Genomic DNA, 25235 nt, shown 5'->3' with positions numbered 1-25235 from the left:
TACTTCTCTTGAGATAGCCACAACTTTCTTCTTGTTCGCTCTCGAACTATCTTCATTCCCAAATTTTTTTTTGTTGGGCCCAAATTTTTCATATCAAATGACGTGGACAAATCTCCCATCAACTTTGCAATCAGCTCCTTGTCTTGTCCTACAATTAACATGTCATCCACATACTACAACAAAATAATAAAGTTATTGTCAGAAAATCTTTTGAAGTATTCACATGGATCAAAACATGTCTTTATGTAAGTTTTACTTTTCATGAATTAGTCAAACTTCTTGTACCACTACCTTGATGTCTGCTTCAACCCATAAAGACTCTTATTTAGTTTGCACACTATGTGTTTCCTCTCAGCTACTTCAAATCCTTCTGGTTGCTCCATATAAATATCCTCTTCCAAATCTCTGTGAAGAAACATAGTATTTATGTCCAATTGCGACACTTCAAGATCTAGGCTAGCTGCTAAGCTCAAAATTGTTTGAATAGAAGTCATTTAGACAACAGGAGAAAATTTTTGTCAAAATCAATACATTTCTTATGTTCGAAGCCTTTACCACCAATCGAGCTTTGTATCCGAGAAGCTTTCCATTTCCATCTTTCTTGAGTTTAAAGACCCATTTGCATTTGAGTGGTCTTTTATCATTTGGAAGTTCAACCTGCTTGTACGTGCCATTTTTCTGTAGAGATTCCATCTCTTCTTGTATGGATTTCATCCACTGGTCTTTTTCTGGATGGTGCAACACCTCCTTAAGACTTTCTGTCTCCCTCTCATAACTAATAAGGACATAATTTGTGGATGGCTACCTGCATGACTCTACCCTTGGACTCTCTGATCTTCTCAGAAGTTAAGGTTGTTCTTCTTCCTGAGTGGGGTACTCCACTTGCTCCGCATCATCATCAAGTTTCTCCCCCTACTCAATAATCTCACCATGTTTCTTCCCCTGCTCAGCAACCTCGTTGGTCCTACTTTCTGCACTTGTGAGATTGTTAGAAGTAGAAGGAATTGTAATAAAGTTAGGGATTATAACATTTTTGTCATTCTATGACTGATTATCGACAACTTCAACTTCACTTTCTCAGAAGATTACATCTCTGCTTCTGATGACCTTCTTCTTTGCAGGATCCCACAATCTATACCAGAACTCTTCATCTCCATATCTAATTAATATGCAGGAAACTGATTTATCATCTAGCGTTGTTTTATGCTCTTTTGATGTATGTGAAAAAGCTCTACAACCGAACACTTTCCGATGCGAGTATGATACCTTCTTGTTGGTCCAAACTTTCTGTGGGATGTCAAACTCTAATAGAACTGATGGACTTCTATTGATTAGGTAATAGGATGTCTGAACTGCTTCTTCCCAGAATGACTTAGGCAGTTTACCTATTCTGAGCATGCTTCTCACTTTCTCAACAATGGTGCGATACATTCTCTCAGCTACACCACTATGTTGTGGGGTTCCAAGAACTGTCTTTTCATGTCTGATCCCATGGCTCAAACACTACTCTTCATATTCTCTTGAATTGTACTCACCTCCATTATCATTTCGGAGATCCTGTCTCCCTTTCCACTAGAGTATGAAACTTCTGAAAAACTTGAGACACTTGATATTTGGTTTTCAAGATATAAACCCATAATTTTTGTGAAGCATCATCAATAAAATTAACAAAATATTTGTTACCGTCTATCGATTCAATTTCTATTGGAACGCAAACACCAGAATATATCAAATCAAGTATGCTCAATTTTCTTTCAGACAATGTCTGAAATAAGACTCTATCTTGCTTACCAAATAAATAGTAGTCACAAGGTTTTACCATTGTACCTTTGGTAAAAGATATGAGTGATTTACCGGTAAGAATCTGCAATCCCTTCTCACTCATATGACTCATTCTTTTGTGCCACAAATCTGTAGAAATCTCATCTTGTGTCGCATTCAATTCACCTTGGCAAATTTCTACATTTGTCCTGTACAACGTGCCACGAGAAACTCCCTTTTCAATCACCAATGATCCCTTTGTGAGTCTCTATTTTTTATTTGCAAAATAGTTCTCGTATTTATCTTGGTCCAAAACTATTCTCGAGATTAAGTTCATTCGTAAATCAGGTACATACCGCACATCCTTTAGAACCAATGTGCACCTAATATTTGTATTGATACAAATATCATTGATCCCCTCAATTTTCGAGTAACTCGTGTTACCCATTCTCACAATGCCGAAATCACCTGCTACATATCTGTAAAAAGTTTCTATTACCGGTGTTACATGGTAAGATGTCGTTGTATCAACCACCCATTTTGACTCTAGACCTGCCAAATGCATGTGTGAGCATGTGATTTTTGTTTCACGAAAACTACTCCAAAAGAAATCGAAAAATAAAACAAATTGCCTTTGGGTACAATTTTGAGAATTTTGCATAACGTTTTGGATAATTATTTTTGTCTGTGAATGTTTATTTTGTTTTAATTAATTGAAAAATACCAAAATACATGTTGCATGTATATTTAGGATTTAATTGTGCATTTTTGAATTAATTAAACCATATCCTATTTTTAACAGAATGAAAATCACAAAAATATGAATTTTGGTAGCTTTGTCATTTTATTGTTTAATTGTGTGATTTTATTTTAATCAATATTTGATCTTGTGTGTTAATTATTGTTAAGGGTTAATTAATTTCTTTTAAAAAATAATCTTGGTTTTACAATTTAATTTAGGAATTTTTTGGTTTTAGGAATTAAAAGAAAATGAAAAAAAAAGTGAAAGTTAGACCAAATCGGAACTGGGCCAATTTCAATGCAAAACCAGGCCCAACTCATATCAAACGATCCAGTCCAATAAGCTTGGTCTCTCAGACAATCCAAACAACGTCGTTTCAGCGCCTCAGATCTAAGTCGTTGATTTGTTTCCATCAGACGGCTCGGTTCAACCCAGCATTATTTGAAACGACGCCGTTTTAGGCAAGTTGATCCGAGCCGTCCATTCCCAATGATCTAACGGTCCCATCCTTCCCCCATAACCCGGTCTATTTCAACCCAGGTCAACCCGGTCTCTTAATGAGACCAAACAACACCATTTAATTTAAGTGAATTGATCTGTACCCTCGATCTCTCTTGATCGAACGGCCAAGATCAAACCACCCCCCCACTATATAAATGCAATATCATACCTAGCCCCCCCAATCCAAACCCCTGTTCATCATCGTCTTTCAGAGACGAGGAACCCTAATAGCCGCCACCCCATCCCTTCACCGTAAACCCGGCGGCGCCGGCTCCGATGGCCGTGAAAATAACACCCCTGAACCTCCTAACCACCCTCAACACGATTCCATACTCCATTAACCTCGAATCATATTACAGCTTCTCGAATCTTTGATCGAAGACCCCATCCTAAACCCTACCTTGTCCACTTAACCCCAAAATCACACCCAATAATCCCCTTTACCTCCTCGTCGCTAATACCTAACCATATGGGCTCGAATCCGAGTAAAACTCATCGAATGGCGGATCTAGGGTTCGACAGTTCGAGACTGTTTCGAAGATGTCAGGGTCGAACGGGTTCTGGTTAGTATTATAAGCCTATTTTTGATGAAATAGACGTATAATACTAACTGGAACTCAAGTTCGAAAGGGCATATGGGTGAAATCCGAAAAAAAGAACAGTGGGTTCTTCTTAGCTTCTTCTTTTCCTTTTTTCTATGTGTTTGTTTGTCTGTGTAATTAGTCGCTTCTTTAGGTTTTCAGTTTAAGTTAATCCAGTATATATTCTGCTTCTTTTTCTGATTCTGGTTAGATTAAATATTCCAATGTTTGTTTGAGTAGTTCAATCAATTCTTCGTTTGCCTAAATTACGTTCATTGTAATTCGTCTTTTGTCCGTTATTTTCTCTCTTCTCCATCAGTTTATGTTCTGTCGATTAATAACATAGGTTATAAATAGTTTCGTCGATTAATTCGTTCTTGTTTGTAGACCAGTAAGTTCGTCAAATGGTTTAATGTCGCGTGTTGTGTGTGCTGATCTATAGACACTTAGCTTCAGGGCTCAGTGTCATTATACTGACAGTGATCCGGCATTTTGGATAGGTTTAACTTAGAATTGTGTTAGCTTAATCCCCATATCAAGTTTCAGCTTCAATAATGCTGTTGGGTTCTGTGTGATGTTAATATGATTTTGATTCAAATTCAGTCCCTTTGTTTCAATTGGATTCGACCTTAGTTATTCAGTTGTCAGGAGGATTGGTTATAGCTGTTAATTAGAGTTAGTTTTAGATAATTGTTAGCTTGAACAGATTTTAGAGTTAAAGGTTTTAATAGATTGTATTAGGGCAATAATATTAAGGGGTTTCAGGGGTGATTTGGGAATGGAACAGTTAGGATAATATTTTAATGTTAGTGTCTTGTTAGTGGGGTATTAAATATCTTTAAATTAATAAGTTAATGGGGAACAAGAGGGAATTGGGGCTGAAAATAAGGAAAAGCATTCCTTAGTGGATTTTAAGTGGAAATATGCAGATTTTTGTTTGTTGGGGGGTTGGGTAGTTAAGTTATTAAAGAGTGGGCAGGTCTGTAATGGTTATAAAAGGGAGGGCATTTGGACTGATGAGGGAGGAAATTTTTGAGAGATCAGAAATTCAGAATTAGAAATATATAAAATAGGCTGACTTTATTGTTGAGGAGGTCAGTTGAGTTTGAGAGTAAGAAAGTCTAGTCTGCTTTGATTTCTGAAAATCAGTTAAAAGAGTAGGGTTTCTTGAAAGTGTTCTTCTTTGAGAGTTAAAGAATAGAGAGTCAGAAAGTACTATTTCATTGCATTTCTGAGTTTGTTGTGGGTTTCCCCGTTACTGTTCCATTGGTTATTGCTGGGATTTTGTTGGTTTTAATCTGTTATTGGGATATTGTTGTTTGCTGTTGTTGTTGTGCTGCTACTGCATCTGCTGTTTCTCATCTTCCTCTTCTTTTGTTTCCAATACCAGGTACACGACTATAACACTGGCTATTATAAGCTAAAATATGGGGAAGCATGAATACATATAAAAATGGAAGTCTGAAGTTTGATTCAGCTTTTTCTTTGTTTACTGATTGTAGTTAGAACATTTTGTATACTACTGCTATGTAGATTTCTGTTGCTTTGTATAGTTGGACTGTTATATGTTGATGCCTAAGTAATGTAGACGCAATGGTTTAGTGTAGTTTAGATTTGATTTATATATGATTGTATAAAGTGGACTGAAGTTGGACGTGTATGTTTATGCTAATTAGCTTGCATATTGGTGCTAATCACCAATCTTGATGTAAGATGACTTATCCATGTGGTTTAAATGTTGAAAAAATCAGAATAGTTTGAAGCATGAGACAAAATGTGAGATTTACATCTTTCACGTGTAGTGATAAGTAGAAACTGGTTGTCATTTAGGATATAGGCATTAATTCAAAGACAACCTTTTGACATTTGTTTGCTAATAACATTTCCATATCATAGCTTCAAAATATTGGGTGTTTTGAATATTGATCTAGTAAGGCTAACTTGAATCAATTGGTTTAATCAGTCGGTTCGCATCTTTGGCAAAAATCATGTTTCTAGTAGTGACCTGAACAACCCCAAATGTAGTAGTGGTAGTAGAATTAATAACAAAATTAGGATTTTTTTTTCCAGAAAAAATATATATAGAAAATCGTAGTCATTTTAGCATGGACCTTTAAATAAAACATGAGACGAGCCTCGCCGGATAAAACGTGTAAATTGCGAGGCTCTCAGTAATTGGCTAAAAATAAAACATTTAGAATTCGGGATGGGTCGTTTAGTGAATTTCACGGCCCTCCCCAAAGATAATAACGCGCTAGTCACTTTAGGCGCGCTTTTAATAATTTACTTTCTTAAACACGGGTGTACATTTATGTGACCCAAATTCAAATCTCGACGGAGTCAAAATGTGTCGATAACCACGGGTGCATTGATGTAACGTGGTTCGATATGTATTTTACAACGTCGCAATTCCCGTTAAAAAATAATAATAATAAAAGCGTTAAACAGTTAAAATTTGCACATAGGTTCAACATGTATTAAAATCAGATAAATAAGCCGAATATGACAGTTGAGCGACCGTGCTAGAACCACGAAACTCGGGAATGCCTAACACCTTCTCCCGGGTTAACAGAATTCCTTATTCGGATTTCTGGTTCGCGGACTGTAATACAGAGTTAATTTTTCCTCGATTTGGGATTCAACCGGTGAATTGAGACACCATAAATATCCTAAATGGCGACTCTGAATTAAATAATAAATCCCGTTTCGATTGTCCTTTAATTGGAAAAACTCCTTTATTTATACCCTTCGCGGGGTGTAAGGTAAAAATGAGGTGTGACAGCTCTGGCGACTCTGCTGGGGACCATTAACCCAAAACCACTGGTTCAGGGTTAGAAATTTGAGCTTGGAATAATTGTTATATTGGCTTTATTTATTATCTGATTTTATTACATTTTTTTCATCTAATGTGCTAAATGTTGCTTTTACCGCTTTGTTATTCTGTGAATTGTATATAAATTGTTACGAAACCCATCTTCTCTCTGAGTCTTCTAAATCATGAAGAAGGGTGCACTTCGAGTGACTTCTTTTCTGTTTAGAATCAATCCCATTTTTTAGAACGAGGTTCGGATAAGTTGCTAATCCGGTGAAGCTTCTGTATTCCCGGTACGCTGCCTCCTCCTCGGCTCGGGTTGTCCGCTCGGGTAAGCCAGGTTTAGAACAATACACTCAGGTTTTAAACCTAGTATAACAAAACTACATGCCAGATCCCTAGTAGGAACGTTTATTTGCATCAAGTGCATTTGACTTTGGAGACTCAACACAGGGGTTGGGTCTGTCTAGGACAGGTGTACCTGAAATAAAAAAGACCATCATGATGCATCTTACTTGCTACATGTGCATTTATATGCTTCGGACTCGCATGCTGACTGGCTTTTAAATATTGGGAAAATTGAAAAAAAAGAAGAGAAATAACAGTGTAGAGGGTTAAGAGAGTTAATCACTAGTTTTGAAAATACCAATGCCCGAATAGTGTCGAAATTCTGCCAATTTTTTTAGAAAATGAAAAAAAAATTATTTTAAATAGTTTGTTTTATTCAAAAAGCAAAAAAAAAGTCTTTATTTTTAGTTTGTCTTGTTTTCAAAATAGTTTATTTAGAAAAAAAATAGTCTATTTTATTTGCCCGAACTACGTCGGTTTGATTCTCACCGGATGTGAGATACGTAGGCAACCCTCATCGGGTCCAACTTCCCCTTTTTGCAAAAATACCCAGAAAAGAGTCTTAAATAAATCAAGTGATGTTATTTTTGTCAAAAATAGCCAAATATTCCCGAAAGGGACGCCGGAAGGCTGACTTTGCATAAACGGCCACTTTTGATCATCCTTTAAAGTTTTGATCGGTTGACCCTCACAGGCTTCATCCCCGAAGTGCTGAAAGGACGTGTTCGGAAAATCAGATCTTTCTTTCTGAAAATATAGTCAAATCATTTTTATGAGTCAAATAAATTTTTGCTTTTGTTTAAATCACCTTAATAAATGTGCAGGATGAGCACAAATAAAAACAAACCCTTCACCGTCTTTAGCGAGGTCCCTCTCCAGCTCCATATGTGGTGGGACGATTTGGGAAAAAGTAGCAAAGAAATAGTGTTCAGAGTCTTGGGGGGTCTCATCAGTTTTCTAAATGTCAAGGCAAGGACGGATGTCAGCGAGGCTTTGATACCATTTTGGGACCCAACCCCAAATGTATTTCGCTTTGCGGATTTTGAGCTTACACCCACACTGGAGGAAGTAGTAGGTTATGCGGGTATGAATGAGAATCTGAAAAGTCAGTATCTGTTGTCACCAAGGCCGGTATCGCCACACCGATTTCTGGACTTGTTAAATATCAGCCGGACTGTGCAAAATAATGATTTATCAAAAGGATGTTGCGCTCTTCAGTTCCTATATCATCGTTATGGTAATCCGCGGGGTTTTGACGAGCCAAATTTGGGACTGACTCACGCTGGAAACAGCGGTAAATGGGAAGCAAGACGAACCTAGGCAATCATAATGGCATTCTTGGGAATCATGGTTTGCCCACGAGACGACAAGAAAATAGAGATAGGTCTCGTGGGGATGGTTGATGTCGCAATGAAAAGGGCTGACAGCACTATAGTTCCCCTGATCTTATCAGAAATATACCGAGCATTGACCGTGTGTAAGGAGGGAGGAAGTTTTTTCCAAGGTTGCAATCTATTACTTCAGTTGTGGATACAGGAACATCTCTGCCATCGAGTGGGGTATATGAACTTCGGGCTGACTGGTTTAAACTGCATTGAAAAGTTTGAGAAGCGGGTAACGGGTGTTGCGTTCCTCGAGGGTACTGGAGATTGGTTTATACGACTGAGATTACTAACGGTGGACCAAATTGAATGGGCGTTTGGGTGGTTGCCCGCTACTGAAGCAATATACATGTCGGCCAAAGAATGTTATGTTTTTCTGATGGGTGTCCGTAGTATCCAACCATACGCTCCCCATCGGGTATTGCGTCAATTGGGAAGGTTCCAGATTATCCCTCATGATGAAGATTTGAGCAAGCATACCATCGAGCTAAGACCGAATGCCACAGTACCGGAAGATACAATTCGCAAATTGTGGCATGAATGCAGATTCCTTAAGCCCAAAACTATGGTGTGAGATTTAGCCAAAGGCGAGGTGGACCCGAAGTATGATGCATGGTTTGGGAAAAGGTTCCAGATTCATCAAAGGCCTGCTAAAAGAGCCCATGTCCAGCAATTCACGAATGACTCGCAAGAACAATGGGGCTGGCTGGCAAGAGAAGAAGGCTATCGGGTTGAAATTGGCAAGCTGAAACAGCAAATTGAGGATCTGAAATATGAAAATAGCGTGCAAGTCGATGCTGACACAAGAAAAAAAAACAGATTGACTCAAGCAAATAAGGCCTTAAAAGCCCAAATCCAACGAGTCAGAATGGATCCCGACAACCAACAAAGGAGCCGGTCCAACGAAGGTCTGATAATTGGGTTGAGAAACCAAGTCATTGAAAGTCGAGAGGGTTTGGCAAGATCAGAGGCCTACATAGGAAGAATTCGGGCCAGATGGGCAAAAGGTACAATAGCGCGAGCAAAGCACTTACGGCAAGTGAGAAGGGATTATGAAGCGAGCATTGAAATATTAAGAGAAACAAATTCCACCCTAAAAAATCGGGTCTTTAAACAAGCCCGAGATGCCAGAACGGATAGGAAGCGCTGCTATGATTTAATGGCCCGAATGGAAGAACAAATGGAGAGGTTCCAAGATCAACTCGCTGACAACGCTCAAGTAATGGGAGCAAAGAATCAATGAATATAGCAACTATTCATGGAAAGGGATAGAATCAGGGGTAGAATTGAGGAGATTGGGCATTACGTCACCATGAGGTGCCTAGCATGTGAGGAAATACCCTGTGATACCCTTTTTGCTTCAGTCATGGGTTACGTCCACCGAATCATGGAAGAATTGAAAATCTTGCAAAGGGCCTTGCACCAAAGCCCGCGGAAAGACCAAACGATGCCCCGTGGGCACCAAAATTCAAAGCGTTAATGTACTCCTAGTTCAAATCTATATTTTTCTATTTTCAAAAGTCTGTTGTCTGTCCGTGTGTCTCCTTTTGGCATCCAATTATGTTAGTACTTCGGAGTCTGTATTTTGTTTTCCTTTTCCAAATGGGTAGTTTGTAATAAAAGTTTTAGTAATGAAATAAATTTTCCAAAAATTGGTGTCTTTATTTGTGGTAGAACTACGCACGATCTGATTCATGCGGGGACATGATACGTAGGCAATCCACATAAGATTCGACCACCGCTAAAAGAAAAAGTGAATAAAAGAAAGGAAAAGAAAGAAAGAAAAAGAGAGAAAGAGAAAGAAAATAAAGGAAAGTTTCAGAAACACCTAAAGGGCACAAGTAAAATAAGTCGAGATGATGCATACGGAGCAAAGACATGTTAGAAATGGTTAAACTGCCTAGGAACATTGCATTCCCCAACGTGCAATTGCAATATGTGTTAAACTCTAACGCTAACAAGTTTGTTGTTTTCCAGAGATTTCAAACCAGTTAGTTTGTTAGAACGTTCTGGCAGATTACCATTACCAAACAAGATCCAAAGGGCCCATACCGAAAAACATGACTAACTCAGAAAATAGTGTTGAAGAGGAAAGGACGGAAAGTCAGATGCTGAAAGAGGCAATGGAAAAAATGGAAAAAATGAGACTGGAGATGAACGAAATGCAGCTAGCCCTGGCTAGGGTACAAAAGGGGCCCGAACCACCCGTTACTCCTACTTTCCCACCAGGACACACGCCGGAATACCTTTCACCCGGCCCTTCAACAAGCTTCCCAAGTCACCACTACTATCAGGGAAGAAATCCCTATGATCCCCAAGCTCCACCACCCAATCACAACCTTCCCCCACCAAATTTTCCTGTTTTCGTGGCACCCCCACCAGCCACGTTACAAAGATCATCCAGTGGGCCGTTGTTTTAGGCTCACGATAACCAATATTACCCCCCCCCCGAACCTACCCTCAAAGAACCCGAGCCATATACTTATAATCCTCACTTTGAAATCCCGGTGGAGACTAAAAAAGCCGGCTAAAGGCCCGGAGCAGGATGAAGTGCTTCGAAAATTTAAAAGCTTGGAGCAGTCCTTCAAGAATATACATGGGTTAGGCAATCAGGTCAGTGTAGCTTACAAAAATCTATGTCATTTCCCTGATGTTCAATTACCGACAGGGTTCAAGATGTCAAAGTTTGATCTATACGAGGGGCACAGTGATCCAATGGCACATCTACGAGGGTTTTGCAGCAAGATGAGAGGAGCATGTGGTAAAGATGAACTGCTAATAACTTACTTTGGTCAAAGTCTAAGTGGGCCTGCACTAGAATGGTACACAAGACAGGATCCGAGCAGGTGGTACACCTGGGACGATCTAGCACAAGCATTCGCAGGTCACTTCCAGTACAACCTTGAGATCGTCCCTGACCGTCTCACATTGCTGAAACTTGAGAAGAAGCCGGGAGAGAGCTTTAGAGAATTTGGGTTCCGGTGGAGAGAACAGGCAGCAAGAGTTGATCCTCCGATGAGAGAGGGGAAATGGTGGACTACTTTCTGCAGACTCTAGAGCCAACTTACTTTGGTCACTTGGTGACGTCAGTTGGTAAATCTTTCAACGAGGTGGTGAAAATGGGTGTTATGATTGAAGAGGGACTTAAGTCCAACAAAATCCTGAGCTATTCAGCAATCAAAACAACCACTCAGGCCATCCATAGCGGCACGAGAGGTGCGCTCGGAAAGAAGAAAAGGGAAGATGTCGCAACAGTCGAGGCAGGTACTTGGTCCAGATCCAGAGGTCTCCCCCTCACTACCAACCTAGACCCCATCACTCAAATTACCCACACATTCCATACGGCCCTCCACAGCCCTACTACCCACTACAAGAGCCACATTTCTCTGTCCATCACGCCCAAACTTACACCCAGCCTCCGGCTCGCCTGCAATGGCGTGCGCTAGCTCCCCAAAATACATATCCATCTCCCCAAAACACATATCCACCTCCCCAAAACACATATTCACCTCCACAAAACACATATCTACCACCAAGAGCCTACAGGAATCCTTCGGGACCAGGTTTCCAGGGGAATCAAGCTTTCAGAAATGAAAGGGTACAGAGACAAAGAACATTCACTGAGTTGGGATAAACCTATACTGCTTTGTTCCACAAATTCAGGTCGTTAGGTTTGTTGAGTCCTGTTGAGCACAGATTGCCGAATCCCCTTCCCCAAAATATGGACCACTCGGTAAGCTGTGAGTATTGTTCGGGGGATCCCAGACATGATACCGAGAAGTGCTGGAAGTTGAAACGTGCAGTGCAAGATCTTATTGACACCAACAAGATCGAGGTTCAGACACTGGAGGCGCCCAAAATCAATCAGAACCCGTTGTCAGCACACCACGAAACCCACATGATCGAGCTTGTGCATGAAGGAGGGGAGCTAAAGAAACCCTCACAGACGGTGATGATGATCCGTGCTAGTCCAAAAGAAAAGTCGACAGGTGGAGAAGAGGTGGTACAGTTGGAAAAGGTAGACGTCAAGCCAGTAGTGGTGATGGGGAAGAGTTCGCCTATTGTTGCAAAGAATTCAGAGATGGTCAAAGTAACGGTGCGAGGGGTACCAAGAAAGCCAACATGCATAGGGCCAGTTGTCATCAGGCCAGTAATGCAGATGCCGATAACCAGTCAGAAAGCCGTGCCATAGAGCTACAGTAAAGCGATGGTAATGTACAAAGGGAAGGAGGTTGTGGAAGAAGTATGTGAGGCCCATGGCTTAACTCGTTCGGGAAGGTGTTTTGCTCCCGTAGAGTTAAGAAGGTCCAACCCAGCAGTGGTAAAGAAGCTAGTGACGGAGGAAGAGGCTGAGGAGTTTTTGAAGAAAATGAAGGCACAAGACTACTCCATTGTGGAGCAGTTAAGAAAGACCCCAGCGCAGATTTCATTACTATGACTGCTGATCCATTCCAGCGATCATTGCCAGGCACTGATGAAAATCCTGAACGAGGCCCATATTTCAGATAAAATCTCTGTAAATCACTTGGAGAGGATAGTGCACAAAATCTTCGAGGTAAACCGAGTGACGTTTTCTGATAATGAATTGCCAGCAGAGGGTACAGAACACAACAAAGCCTTATACTTGACCGTGAAATGCGAAGACTCGGTGGTTACCCGAGTATTGATTGATAATGGATCAAGCGCCAATATCTATACTTTGACTACTCTGAAAAGCTGAAAGTTGATCATGACCGGATTCACAAGAACATCGTCTGCGTCCAAGGTTTCGATGGAAGTGGTACCGACATGGTGGGTGATATCATACTGGGATTGACCATTGGTCCAGTGGAATTCACCATGGAATTCCAAATTGTAGACGTGGTAGTATCATAAAATCTTCTATTGGGGCGACCCTGGATCCATGCCGCCACAACAGTGCCTTCTACATTGCACCAGATGGTGAAATTTGAATGGGACAGGAAGGAGATAATGGTGCACGGGGATGACGGTACAGGCATTGTGAATGATGTCGTTGTGCCATTCATTGAAACTGATGACGACAAAGGTCCATGGGTGTACCAGGTTTTCGACGCGGTTTCAGTGGATAAAATTTCTGAAGGCGAGGACCTTCCACTTCCTAGGATCGCAGCTACGACCTTTATGGTAGCCTCGGAAATGCTAAGCAGCGGGTTTGTACCAGGAAAAGGTTTGGGGTTTGATCTGCAAGGTATGGTCCAGCCAGTTTCTTTGCCCAAGAACCTGGACACTTTTGGGCTAGGATTCAAGCCTACAACAGTAGATGTAAGACGGGCCCGAAAGTTGAAGAAGAAAGTTTGGGTTCTTCCCAAGCCAGTTCCACGTCTTTCCAGATCCTTTGTCAGAGTAGGTATCAGAAGGTTGTCAGTCCCCAAAATTCTCGGACCTCTGATTGGGTCAGATGGAGATTTGAATCAGGGTTTTGAAAGGCTGTTCGCCGACGTCAACGTGATAGAAGCTGGAAAAGGTTCCAGTAGGGCAGATATACAGTTTGTGGGGCCTAGGGCCAATATCAACAATTGGACAACTACTCCTCTTCCTACCCGGAGGGAGTCTTGGTAGTAGGCTCTGGATTTTCTTTCTTGTTTTCTGGATTATTCCAGAGTTGTAATCCAGTTTTGTTTTATTTTTGTATTCGACAAAAGTGTGAAACTCTGTTATCCCGCATTTTAATAAAGTGAAAGTTTTCTCTCTTTATTTTGTTTTAATTCTGTTTTCTTCTTTTCTCTTTCTGAACAGTTCTCTTTATACTGGTTCTAATGACATGGCATGCACAACGGATCTTCAACCTAGTCTAAAAAATCAATATGATTCTGAAATAATTGTACAAGAGGCCAATTATGATGATGAATCGGAATACGATGAGGATGAAGCCTTTGAAGAGATAAACAGAGAATTAAACCAGTTCGAAGAGAAACCCAAGCCCAATTTGAACGACACTGAAGCTGTCAATTTAGGGGATGCAAACGATGTTAGGGAAAGCAAAATAAGCATCCACATTGAACCGAACATCAGGGAGGAACTAATAAAAGCACTCATTGAATTCAAAGATGTTTTTGCATGGTCGTACGATGACATGCCGGGCTTAAGCACCGATCTAGTGGTTCACAAATTGCCCACTGAACGGGCATGCCCTCCTGTCAAGCAGAAATTGAGGAAGCTCAAGACAGATATGAGTGTGAAGATTAAAGAAGAAGTAACCAAGCAGCTGCATGCAAAGGTTATTCGGGTCACTCGATATCCTGATTGGTTGGCTAATGTGGTGCCAATGCCGAAGAAAGATGGGAAGATCAGAGTGTGTATCGATTACCGCAATTTGAATAGGGCAAGCCCCAAGGACAACTTTCCATTACCCAACATCCATATCTTGATCGATAATTGTGCTGGACGTGAGATTGGGTCTTTTGTAGATTGCTATGCTGGGTATCATCAGATTCTGATGGATGAAGAAGATGCGGAAAAGACGACTTTCATTACACCGTGGGGGACTTATTGCTACTGGGTAATGTCATTTTGTTTGAAGAATGCGGGGGCGACGTACATGAGAGCAATGACTACTGTGTTTCATGACATGATACACAAAGAGATTGAGGTATACGTGGATGATGTGATCATAAAATCCAAGCATCAGGAAGACCACATGGCAGACCTAAGGAAGTTTTTCCAAAGACTTCGAAGGTACGATATTAAGCTCAACCCTGCCAAATGTGCATTTGGTGTTCCATCTGGAAAGCTGCTGGGATTTATCGTCAGTCGGCGAGGCATTGAGTTGGACCCGTCAAAGATCAAATCCATCCAAGATTTGCCACTGCCGAAGAACAAGACAGAAGTAATGAGTCTATTGGGAAGGTTGAATTATATCAGCAGGTTTATTTCTCAACTCACAGCAACTTGTGAACCCATTTTTCGGCTACTGAAGAAAGATGTTGCGGTAGAATGGACGGCAGAATGTCAGGAAGCATTTGACCAAATCAAAGGATATTTGTCAAATCCACCTGTGTTGGTTCCACCTGAGCCAGGAAGACCGTTAATTCTTTATCTAACGGTCCTGGAGAATTCGTTTGGCTGCATACTGGGGCAACACGACATTACAGGAAGGAAGGAGCAAGCCATCTATTATCTCAGCAAGAAGTTTACAGGCTATGAGGTTAAGTACACTCAACTCGAGAAGACGTGTTGTGCCCTAACTTGGGTGGCACAGAAGTTTAAACATTATCTGTCATCATATACTACTTATATCATTTCACGCTTGGATCCACTGAAGTATATTTTCCAGAAGCCTATTCCCACAGGGAGGTTAGCGAAATGGAAAATATTACTCACGAAGTTCGACATCATCTATGTGACGAGGACGGCCATGAAAGCCCAAGCATTGGCCGATCACTTGGCTGAGAATCCTGTTGATGAAGAATACGAGCCATTGAGGACGTATTTTCCTGATGAAGAAGTGATGCATATAGATGAGTTGGAATTATCTGAGGAACCAGGTTGGAAGCTCTTCTTTGATGGAGTCGCAAATGCGAAAGGAGCTGGAATAGGAGCGGTACTTATTTCTGAAACAGGACATCATTATCCTGTTACGGCACAACTACGTTTCTATTGTACCAATAACATGGCTGAATATGAGCCATGTATTTTGGGCTTACGGTTAGCTGCAAACATGGATGTCCAAGACGTCTTGGTGTTGGGAGACTCGGACCTCCTGGTGCATCAAATCCAGGGTGAATGGGAAACACGGGATTTGAAGCTTATACCATATCGACAATGTTTGCACGATCTGAGCAAGTGATTTCGATCAGTGGAGTTCAGACACATCCCAAGAGTTCACAATGAGGTTGCCGATGCTTTGGCCACTTTAGCATCGATGTTTCACCACCCGGACAAAATTCATGTTGACCCGTTGCATATCCAAGTTCATGATCAGCATGCTTATTGCAACATGATAGAGGAAGAAATGGATGGCGAGCCATGGTTTTATGATGTCAAGGAATACCTCAGGATGGGGATATACCTAGAGCAGGCCACGAGAGATCAAAAGAGAGCCATTCGGCGATTGGCAAATGGATTTTTCCTTAGTGGAGGAGTGTTATACAAAAGAACACCAGATTTGAGATTGCTGAGATGTATAGATGTTGGTCAAGCCACGATAGTGATGACAGAGGTGTAAGCACGTGATTTTTGCCCTATATGAGAATTACTCCCAAAAAATTCAAATTCAAATGATTTTCCTTGGTGTGCAATTTTGTGAGATTTTGTGATATTTTTGGATAATTATTTGCATTTGTCTATGCATGTTTATTTGTTAAATTAATAAAAATACAAAAAATATATCGCATTTTGCATGTAGGATTTAATTCTACAATTGTTAGTAATTAAGTTTGTTTTACAAAAAATAAAAATTACAAAAAATAAGCATTTTTTGCATTTTTAGCATTTAATACAATTTTATGCTTAATTATTACTTAATTGTGCGTTAATTGTTATTGGGAGTTAATTTGTGCTTTTATAACTTAATTTAGTTCTAAATAATAATTTAAGTATTTTTATAATTTAGTTTTAGAAAGTAAAAGAAGAAAAGAGAACAAAAATACAAAGAAAAATCGGATTGGGCCACTTCTTCAAATTTCAACCTCAGGCCCAAATAATTGCCCAATCTTCCCCATGACCCAGTCCACTTTAGACCGGGTCGACCCGGTCCGCCCCATTAACCCAAATACCTAACACTCATTCTTCATTTTTGTCCAACACAAAACTAAACCAAAAAAAAGAAGACAAAAAAACCCTAAAAACAAACGAACCTACCCGCCCCCTTCCATCTTCTTCCTCTCCAAAACCTCAAAACCACCCAACTCCCATGGTTGCCCGTACCTGCTGCCTCACGTTCTTCTCCTTCAAACCAACCAAACCCTAAACCATCGTCACCCATCCAAAACCTCTCCGGCGATCCTCCATTAAATCTGACGACCACTGCTGTCCGCCATCGTCTTCCTCACCATCTTGCCCAAACGATCCCTCATTCCACGTCAAGCAGCAGCAACTGCTGCTGCGTTGTCCAAACTCTCCCTCACGTCCAAACGACGCCGTCGCCATAACCAGCTCCAGCTCCGGTCGCCCACCACCAAACGACCCGTCAGCTTCACGCCAAGCGGCACTGCGGGCTGCTGCTGCGTTGTTCTTCACCATTGTTTGCTGCCGGACACTGTTGCCTCACCTTCGTCTTCTTCTCCGCCATGGACGAGCACGCACAGCTGTGTCGACCATTGTTGTTGCTGGCTGCTCGATTCTGCTTTGGGCTGCTACACGCACAGCTGCGTCCAGCCATAAATCGCCATCGCCAGCACTGTTTGGTCGAGTTTTAGTTGAGTTCGTCGAGCGTCGTTTTGAGTTCGTCAAGTTTAAAAGGGAGGTGAGCTCGTCGTTGAGTTCGTCGTTGAGTTCGGACAGATTTATTCCCATTCGAGGTTTGTCGAAACAGTCCGTACATATTCGTGTCGATCCGGTTGGTAGATTTTGAGTTTTATTTTGTCCGTATTTTGTTTTGATATTCTCGAATCTAAAATCGGCAAATGTTTGTTTTTGTTCATCGTTTGAATTGATTTTTTTAGTTTGTTCATGTGCTTTGTTAAATTAATTTTCAGATTTTCAAATGGAAGTTTAATTAGTTGTTTTTCATGTTTATTTCACGCTTGTTTATTATTTAGGTAAAAATTTGTTAGTTTGTTGGATCCAAATTGAAATTTAATTGATTATTTCTTCAATTTGTTTCATGTTGTTATGTATTTTCCAGAAATTATTAATGTTGTTTGAATCGTTTGAATCCGTCATGTTTGTTGTTTAAAAAATAGATTTAGTTCATGTTCATCTTTGCTTGAAGTTCATGTTTAATCCAGTGATTTAATGTGAGTTTTATGTTTGTTGTGATTTGTTGATTTAGTTTGAATCATGTATTTTGTTGTTTGTATTGTTGTATCCTTGCTCATCCATTGTTGGTCTAAATTAACCAGGATTGGTTCCCGATATGGTTAATTCATTCCATTAATTTTGAGTTGTGTTGTTCATCGTGTTCATGTGATTTGTTTGTTGAATATTGTTGAGAAATTGGTCATCTTGGCTATATTTTGGTTAAGTTATGATTAATTGTTTGTTTAGAGCTTATAGGGGTAGTTTGGTAAAATGCAATACATTCAGGGGTAGAATGATAAATTGCAATAAGGTCGGAGGGGTAGTTTGGTAATTGAACATTATTTTTATTCTTTATGTTAAGCATGAGGAACAAAATATAATGGGGTGGTGTTTGATATAATTGTTTAACATAATGGGGAACAAGACAAAATGTAATGGGGAGGAATATTGTATTTGTTTATGTTAGGCATGGGGGACAAATTATAATGGGTTGGGGATGTGGTATTTATTTAACGTAGGCATGGGGTACAAATTGTAATGGGTTGAGGTGGATGTATTTATTTAATGTAGGCATGGGGGACAAAGTTTAAAATAAAGAAAACATTAAGTAGTGGGACAAAGCATGCCATTGGGGGAATAATTTGGGATTGGGAATTCAAGACAAGGTCTTGCTATAAATAAGAGTTATTGTTGAACATTAAAGGGGACTAGACTTGGACTTGAATTAGAGGAGTAGAACAAGACTTGAGGTTGAACATTATTGAGAGGACCAAGATTTGAGAGAGAGTTTAGGACTAGAACTCGAACAAAAAGAAAGACTTGAAACATTTTGAGAGTAAAAGAGAAATGCAATTTGAACTTTCACTCGAATAAATTCCGTTTGCTTCTCTTCGAGTGTTATTCAAAAATCAGAAACTACTGCATCTTGTATCTTTTCTCTCCTCTGCTTTGACTGTGATTGCACTTTGGCATTGCTGATTTTTCAATCCGTTGCTGGGTTATTCTACTGGTTGTTACTGGTTTTACGGTGTTGCTGAACCTACGGTTGCTGTTGTAGACACGTGATTTTTGACCCTCCCCGGGAATTTTTACATTTTTAGCTTAAATATTTAATTTAGGTCTAATATGGCTATTTTGACTATTTTTACTTTATTTCGTCTCAAAAGGAAAAATTGCAAAAAATATATATATAAATTTTAGTTTATGTATTTCTCATAAATTTGAAAAACAAAAATTGTACTTTATACAATTTCGAAATTACCAAAAAATTATAATTCTATTAATGTTTTGTAGTCATTTTAATTTTGAAAAATACAAAAAATATTACTTAATATTTTATCTTTATATTAAAAAACGAAAATTACAAAAATAGTTTTATTAATGTTTTGTAGCTATTTTAATCTCGAAAAAATATTAAAATAATAATATAGTTTTGTTTTAAATAATTAGTCTTATTTTAGTAGCTATTTTGCTTACATAGGATTAGTTGAGCAACGTCGTGTTCTTAATCTCGGGGCCGGACAAAAGAATAATATTCGGGTTCAAATTACCCGCTTTTAGGCCTAATTTCGGACCTAGCCCATAATAATCCGAGTCCACCACACATGAGGGGACACGCGTGGGGAACACGGACGGAATCCCATACATGAGGAACCCCACCACGCGTGGGGGACACAAGTCTTGAACCCCACCACGCGTGGGGCTCATTTTCCTTGGCAAGTGCTACAAATGCACGGGCAAAACAGAAGGCAAAGGAGGACTTTTGAAAATTTTGGGCTGGGAATTGTTCATATTCTTCATCCAAAAGAAGAAGAACAAACAGAAAACCCTACTACTCCAAAAACGGAAACCAGCCATAACCAACACCAAAACACCAACGTCCGTCGACCACCAGCTTCCCCTCCTCGTTGTCACTGTCCCCCAACCTACGTCCGAACACCACCACCAAACGACCCTTCCGGTGAGCATCTCCATAACCCACGACCCCTCGTCCTTTTGAGCAGCAACCACCACTGATGCATCGTCGTCACTGCCCCAGTCGGAACTCCCACCTCCATCACCACCTGCTGAACCAACCAGCCTCACAACCAGCGGAAAACCTTCACCAACCCACATCCAAACGCCATAGCCCCGGGAAACCACCTGCGTCCACGCCCCAGCAACACTCAAACCCCACCTCGACACTGTCCAAACACCGTCAACCACCATATCCCCCCCAGCCAGCGAGCTCCAGCTCCACCAAAACAACCATCACTGCCGCATCGTCCACTCCACGACCCTACTGTCCAGACCACCTGCTTCCGCCTCCTGCTTCACCCGTTCCAGCCTCATCAACCACTACCCAAATGACCTTTCATAGCTCCTCCTTCCTCATATCCGAACGACCCCTTCTGCTTATCTTCACGTACCTGTTGCGTCGAGAAAATCCAGCAGCAGCCGATATCTCGTGCGTTGACAACCTTGGTTCGAGTTTTGTTTCCGTTGAGGTCGTCGTTGTTCGTCGAGGTCCGTTACGTTAAGGACAAAGTAAGTTCCACTTCTAATCCTTCTCTTGTCATCTTATTCTCCTTAAATTGATGAATGGTAGTTGAATGAAGTTATTTTCTTATAAATGTTGTTACTGTATTCAAATACATCTTACTTGTAGTTTGTTGTGATGGATGTTCAATATGGTTTAATTCTTAAACTATTAGGATAGTCCAGTATTAAGAATTGTTGGTGCAGGCAAGAAAAATCACTCATATTATAGTTATATTTTTGGGTAAATAATCTGTTTAAGGCATGCATTTTGGGTATGTGATGATGATTCGAATAAATTAATTTCCGTTTCTGTTTCGTTGTGATTTGTAAAGTAACTTGTAGGGAAGAAAATTTTGAAAGATTTTTATTTACGTTATGTCTTTGGCTTTAATAGTTAAGTCGTACATTTCCCTTATAAAAATTTTCCATAACTCATGGCCCTTAATTAAATTTTAACTCTTTAGAAATCGAAGTGTGCCATTGGTTGGATTTTCCGTAGCCCTCCCAAAGTAGGAAAATGTAGCTGCCTTAGGTTTTCCTTTGTAAATAATAAATGAGATGAGCCTCGCCAAATAAAAAATACAAATCGCGGGGCCCTCAATAGATGGTTATTTTAAATGCTTAGACTTCGGGATGGGCCGTTTAGCGAATTTTACGGCCTTCCCCAAAATAAATGATACGCTAGTCGCTTTAGGCGCGCCTTTAATAATTTAATTTTCTTAAACTCGGGTGCACATTTATGTGACCCAAATCCAAATCTCAACGGAATCGAAATGTGTCTCTAATCACGGGTATATTGATTATGGCGTGGCCCGAGATGCATTTCCATGACGTTGCAAATTCTTTAATAATAAATGAGACGAGCCTCGACAAACAAATGTACAAGTCGCGGGGCCCTCTAAATGTATATATTAAAATACTTAGAATTCGAGGACAGGCTGTTTAGCGAATTTTACGGCCTTCCCCAAAATAACAAGACGCTAGTTGCTTTAGGCGCGCCTTTAATAATTTATTTTCCTTAACTCGGGTGTACATTTACGTGACCCAAATCCAAATCTCAACCGAGTCGAGATATGTCAACAACCACGTGTGCATTGATGTAACGTGGTTCGAGATATGTCTCACGACGTTGCAATTCCCTGTAAAGAAAAAATAATAATAATAATTATGAAAGCGGTGAAAGTTAAAATTTGCACATAAGTTCATATTTGTATAAAATCAGATAATCAAGCCGAATATAACAATTGAGCGACCGTGCTAGAACCACAGAACTCGGGAATGCCTAACACCTTCTCCCGGGTTAACAGAATTCCTTATCCGGATTTCTGGTACGCAGACTGTAATATGGAGTCATTCTTTTCCTCGATTCGGGATTCAAATTGGTGACTTGGGACACCCTAAATCTCCCAAGTGGCGACTCTGAAATAATTAAACAAATCCCCTTTCGATTGTCCTTTAATTGGAAAAACTCCCTTGCACCCTCGCGGGTACGTAAAAAGGAGGTGTGACAGCTCTGGCGACTCTGCTGGGGATCTAGACCTAGAACCACTGGTTCAGGGTCAGAAGTTCGAGCTTAGATAAATTGTTATATTTGGTTTTATCTGATTCTGTTACATGATATATGCCTAATGTGCAAAATGATGCTTTTACCGCTTTGATATTATTTGAAACTGTATATATAAACTGTGCCGAAACCCCTCTCTTCTCTCTCTTGAGGAGTGCAAGCTGGTCGTGGCTTCTTTCTGTTAGTGTCATATACCAAAATAGAACGAGGATTCGGAGGAGTTGCAAAACCGGATGGCCCTTTGGTTACCGGTACACAGCTCTCATCCTTGGCTCGAGTTGTCCGCTCGGGTAAGCCAGGTCTAGAACAAATACCCAGGTTATCAACTTAGAATAACTCAGCTTCATGCCGGATCCCTAGTAGGAACGTTTATTTGCATCATGTGCATTTGACTTAGGGGACTCAACACAGGGGTTGGGTCCGTCTAGGACAAGCAACCTGAAAATAATAGACCATCTTTGGCATCCTATGTGCTACATGTTATATTTATTCAAGGGTGAATGAGTCATTTGGCGGACAAATGATATTTGCGGACAAATGACACTTCTTATCATGCTGATCACGTTAAATAAGAAAGTTGCACGATTTTTTATTAAGCATGCTATTATATTAATCAAAGCATGGGGAACATTTGTGGAATCCAAGAAGCCTTGGAATTCCCTATGTCCCCCACGCTTGCTTTTTGGGAAAGCACATGGGGAACATTTGTGGAATCCAAGAAGTCTTGGAATTCCCATATGTCCCCCACGCTTCATAGGTTGGGAAAAGCGCATGGGGAGCATTTGCGGAATCCAAGAAGTCTTGGAAATCGTTATGTCTCCCATGCCACATTTTTGAAAGAAATAATAAATATAAAAAATAAAATTACAAATAAAAACAAAGCATGAAAATTCAAAAAAGGATTTTGTATGTTGTATAAAAAAATGAAAAAAGCATGAAAATTCAAAAAAGATTTTGTATGTTGTCATCATTTTCCACAAATTAGAAAATAGTGAAAAAGATGAGAAAATAACAGTGTAGAGATCTAACTACTTATTTTTAAAAGAAAAAAAACAAATGTCCAAGTAAGTGGTGAAACTCTGCCGAAATTTTGAAAAAAAAAAAAGAATGAATGTTTTATGTTTTACGTTAGCTTGTTTGTTCGTTATGAATGAAAAATATGAATGAAAAATAATAGTTTGTTTACTTGCTGTAATAAAAAATAGTAATAAAAAAAAACAGAAAATAGAAAATGGTCTTCTCAAAAATAGATTATTTGCCCGAACTACGCGGGTTTGATTCTCACCGGATGTGAGATACGTAGGCAACCCTCATCGGGTCCAACCCCACCCTTTTGCTAAAAAGCCAAAAACAAATAAATAATAATAAAAAGATGTTTCAAAATTTTAATTCTGTCATAAAGAAGTCGGGTGATGCTGTTTTGTCAAAACATAGCCGAATGTTCCCGAAAGGGACGCCGGAAGGCTGACCTTGCATAAACAGCCACTCTTTGGGTCACGTTAAAGATTTGGTCCAGTTGACCCCCACAGCCTTAAAAATCTTCGCCCCCGAGACGTTGAAAGGCCGTGTTTGCAATATTGACTTTTCTAATTTGAAAAACGATAAAAAAGAGTTATAAATAAGTCAGGTGAGGCTGATTTGTCATAAATAGCCGAATGTTCCCGAAAGGGACGCCGGAAGGCTGACTTTGCATAAACAACCACTTTTGGGTCATGTTTAAGATTTTTGGTCTAGTTGACCCACACAGCCCTATAAATCTTCGTCCCCGAGGTGCTGAAGGGCCGTGTTTGCAACACCAAGTTTTTATTGTAATTTGAAAAAAAGAGTCGGCGGTCAGGTGAATACCGTTCAAATTTTGTCATAATAAGCCGAGCCAGCTTCGGCCGCGTCTTAAACCGTTCTTGCCGAAATAGCCTTAGAGTATCTGTCAGTTGTCGAAAGGTTATTTTCGTAAAAGAACGAACAAGTTTGTAAAAGTGTCATAAAATAATCCTCCTCGGCCTCAAAATTCATGTGAAATTCGGAAGGGGCCACATTTGCAAAAATAACCATTTGGTTGCATTTGTCGAACAGAGAAAGGGAGTTAGCCTTTTGTTTTTGAGTTTATAAATCTCTTGATTAAAATATATGGGTTATTTGATTTTCGAGTTTGTAGGTCATCTTCAAACCTTTGAAACCCAGTTTGTTTTAATATGAAAATTGAAAAATTGTTTGTTATTGTTTATCTCTTATTGGTCCGAACTACGCAAGGTCTGATTCATGCGGGGTCATGATACGTAGGCAATCTCCATAAGATTCGACCACAACAAAAAAAAGCAAAAAAAAAAGAGAATGAAAAAAGAGAGAATGAAAAAGAAAAAAAAAGAAATGAAAAAGGGAAAAATGAAAAAATCGAAAAAAAAGAAAAAAGAAAAAAAAGATGTTGTCAATAATGAGGACCAACTGAGTCCATTCTAACCTGTTTTGTTTTGAATCACAAAGAAAGAAGGTGGTTGGTTTGTGGTAAGCCGGACAATGACACCCAAAACATCGCGCAGAATCCTTTACTCGCACATCATGATGCACACTTTGCGGGGATCAGGCTTGATAGGAGAAGCACTTGAATCTTATTGGGAACTTGTTGACTAAGGTTGATGATATTGAAGTTGGTAATGGTCTAGGCAATACTGATGCGAAGCTCAGTGACTACGATGCCAAGTTTGATAAAATGGGAGGACGCTCTGTTCCTTGGTTAGCAAAAGAGAAGCTAGTGGTGGCTTATTTTGTTGTCATTTTTGTTGTCCGGATTATTCTTAGGGTTGTAATCCGAATATTTTCTTGTGTCAAACCTTCCTATCTTTCCATTTTGTCACATCAGTTTGTTTAAGTTTTGTCGAGGCTGTGTTAGGATTTTATTCTGGTTGTTTTGTTTGTTTTATTATTCAAACCATTTCGCCGGTAGTCTAATACAAAGCCGGTCTTTTGTTATTTCCAGTCATCTTTTTTGTTTAGTCCTTTTATCATTTTGGTTCAATGTCGATTCTAGTGACATGACATGCGCGCACAGTTTGGGCCTAGATTTAAAGTTAATCATAAAACCCCGAAAAGGTGATCAGACCATTTA

Source organism: Nicotiana sylvestris, chromosome 11 (assembly GCF_000393655.2).
Source record: "Nicotiana sylvestris chromosome 11, ASM39365v2, whole genome shotgun sequence".
Classification (NCBI taxonomy): domain Eukaryota; kingdom Viridiplantae; phylum Streptophyta; class Magnoliopsida; order Solanales; family Solanaceae; genus Nicotiana; species Nicotiana sylvestris.
Note: the sequence above shows the minus strand (reverse complement) of the source record.